Source organism: Triticum urartu, unplaced genomic scaffold (genome assembly GCF_003073215.2).
Source record: "Triticum urartu cultivar G1812 unplaced genomic scaffold, Tu2.1 TuUngrouped_contig_6977, whole genome shotgun sequence".
NCBI lineage: Eukaryota > Viridiplantae > Streptophyta > Magnoliopsida > Poales > Poaceae > Triticum > Triticum urartu.
The window spans coordinates 1-3495 of NW_024117782.1; the positions used below are offsets into that span (position 1 = coordinate 1).

The 3495-nt window shown below is 51.1% G+C and overlaps 1 pseudogene; it reads right to left on the minus strand.

Annotated features, from left to right (window-relative positions):
• Window positions 1-1653: 1653 nt before the first annotated feature.
• On the minus strand, window positions 1654-3289 carry LOC125531345 (annotated as a pseudogene).
• Between the last annotated feature and the right edge of the window lie 206 nt (window positions 3290-3495).

The window sequence follows — 3495 nt, forward strand, 5'->3', positions numbered from 1 at the left end:
TGTGTGGATACATAGACAACACCGTGTCCCTAGTAAGCCTCTAGTTGACTAGCTCGTTGATCAACAGATAGTCATGGTTTCCTGACTATGGACATTGGATTTCATTGATAACGGGATCACATCATTAGGAGAATGATGTGATGGACAAGACCCAATCCTAATCATAGCGCAAGATCGTGTAGTTCGTCTGCTAGAGCTTTTCTAATGTCAAGTATCTTTTTCTTAGACCATGAGATTGTGCAACTCCCGGATACTGTAGGAATACTTTGGGTGTGCCAAACATCACAACATAACTGGGTGACTATAAAGGTGCACTACGGGTATCTCCAAAAGTGTCTGTTGGGTTGGCACGAATCGAGACTGGGATTTGTCACTCCGTATGACGGAGAGGTATCTCTAGGCCCACTTGGTGATGCATCATCATAATGAGCTCAATGTGACTAAGGATTGGTCACAGGATGATGTGTTACGGAACGAGTAAAGTGACTTGCCGGTAACGAGATTGAACGAGGTATTGGGATACCCACGATCGAATCTCGGGCAAGTAACGTACCGATGGACAAAAGGGAATTGTATACGAGATTGCTTGAATCCTCGACATCGTGGTTCATCCTATGAGATCATCGTGGAACATATGGGAGCCAACATGGGTATCTAGATTCCGCTATTGGTTATTGGCCAGAGAGTTTTCTTGGTCATGTCTGCATGGTTCCCGAACCCGTAGGGTCTACACACTTAAGGTTCGATGACGCTAGGGTTATTAGGAAGACTTGTATGTGATTACCGAATGTTGTTCGGAGTCCCGGATGAGATCCCGGACGTCACGAGGAGTTCCGGAATGGTCCAGAGGTGAAGATTTATATGTAGGAAGTTGTCATACGATCACCGGAAAGGTTCGGGGGCATATCGGTATTATACCGGGGCCACCGGAGGGGTTCCGGGGGTCCACCGGGAGGGTCCACCTCTCTCGGAGGGCCTCATGGGCCGTAGAGGAAAGGGAACCAGCCCCAAGTGGGCTGGGCGCACCCCCCTTGGGCCCATGTGCCTAGGGTTGGGGGGGAAACCCTAGAGGGGGCGCCCCCCTTGCTCGAGGGGCAAGCCACCCCCTTGGCCACCGCCCCCCCTCTAGATCTCATCTAGAGGGGGCCGGCCCCCTTCCTCCTTCCCCTATAAATAGAGGGGCAAGGGGAGGGCTGCATACCACATCAAAGGCGCAGCCCCTCCCCTCCCCAACACCTCTCCTCCTCCGTTAAGAGCTTGGCAAGCCCTGCCGGAGTACTGCCGCTCCACCACCACCACGCCGTCATGCTGCTATTGGAGCTCTCTTCCTCAACCTCTCCCTCCTCCTTGCTGGATCAAGGTGCGGGAGACATCTCCGCTCCGTACATGTGTTGAGCGTGGAGGTTCCGTGCGTTCGGCGCTAGGATCATCCGTGATTTGGATCACGTCGAGTACGACTCCATCAACCCCGTTCTCTTGAACGCTTCCGCTCGCGATCTACAAGAGTATGTAGATGCACTCCTCTCCCTCTCGTTGCTAGATGACTCCATAGATTGATCTTGGTGATGCATAGAAAATTTTAAATTTCTGCTACGATCCCCAACACCTCACCGACAGCTTCCCGGAATTCGTGCTCAAGAGCGGCAACGTCACCTACCTCGACCTGTCGGAGAACAATTTCTCAAGGCCATTACCGAACACACTGCCGAAGAAGCTCCCCAGCCTCATGTACCTCAACTTGTCCGCCAATGCATTCTCCGGTTGGATACCAGTGTCGCTATCGATGTTGAGGAAGCTCCGGGACCTGTAGATTGCGGCCAACAATCTGACTAGAGGCATCCCAGATTTCCTTGGGTCGATGTCCCAGCTAAGAGTTCTTGTACTCGGCGGCAACCTGTTTGGCGGTCCGATCCCGCCGGTTCTTGGCAGGCTCCAAATGCTACATCGCCTTGACCTGAGGAGTGCCATGTTGGTTTCCGCAATTCCACCGCAGCTGGGCAACCTTGGTAATCTCAGTTTTGCGGACCTGTCCACGAACCAGCTCACCGGTGTACTACCACCAGAGTTGGCCGGGATGCACAAAATGCGGGAAGTTTGGCATATCGTCGAACAAACTCGCTGGTCAGATCCCACCCGCTCTGTTCACGAGCTGGCCATACCTCATAGGGTTCCAAGCGCAGAGTAACTTGTTCACTGGGAATATTTCGATGGAAATCGGCAAGGCAACCAAACTACAAGTCTTGCATCTCTTCAGCAACAACCTTACCGGCTTTATCTGGTAGAAATTGGCCAGTTGGTGAACCTGAGTCTATTGGACCTGTGTGTGAACTGGCTCACAGGGCCAATACCTCACTCGCTTGGGAACCTCAAGCAGCTCACACGGCTGGCGCTGTTTTTTAATGAGCTCACTGGTGCCATCCCACCGCAGATCGGCGACATGACAACACTGTAAGTACTGGACGTCAACACCAACCGTTTGGAAGGCGAGCTGCCCACGGCCATCACATCACTCGGTAATCTCCAATACCTTACGATGTTTGATAACAACTTCAGTGGTACTATACCACCGAACCTTTGGAAGGGGCTGAGCTTAACCGATGCCGCCTTCAGGAACAACATCTTCTACGGTGAGCTGCCACAGAGCCTGTGCCATGGCCTCGCGCTGCAGAACTTCATGGCAAACCACAACAACTTCAGCGGCACCCTGCCGCCATGCCTGAAGAACTGCGCAGGCCTGTACCATGTGAGACTGGAGCAGAACCAATTCACCGACGACATCTCAGAGGTGTTTGGCGTCCATCCCATCTTGGATTCCTTGGATGCCTCGAAGAATCAGCTGACAGGGAAATTGTCGCCTCATTGGTCACAGTGCATCGATCTTACAGTTCTATCCATGGACAACAACCTCATGTCTGGCAGTATCCCTGCAGCCTTGTGTCGATTGACCTCTCTCCGATCACTGGATCTATCAAATAACCAATTCACCGGGGAGCTCCCACCCTGCTGGTTGAAATTAAAGGCACTAGTGTTTATGGATGTGTCCAACAATGGTCTGTGGGGTAACTTTCCTGCCTCAACGAGCTTGGATGACTTTCCTCTCCAATCACTTCATCTTGCTAACAATAGCTTCTCCGGAGAATTCCCATCTGTCATTGAGACTTGTTGCAGTATGCTCATCACATTAGATCTTGGGGACAACATGTTTGTTGGTGATATTCCGTCTTGTATTGGAACAAGTGTTCCTCTTCTAAGAGTTCTGACCCTCCCATGCATCCAACAAGTTCAGTGGTGTCATTCCGTCCGAGGTGTCCAAACTTTCTAATCTGCAAGTACTTGACATGTCCAAGAATAGCTTTACTGGATCGATCCCAGGAATGTTCAGCAACTTAACGTCAATGATGAAACAACCAAAACAAGTTTTCTCCAGCAAAAAAGTAGAATCTTCTGGAAGGCATGATTTTGTCCAAGTGAGACGGATTTCCACATTTTCTTGGA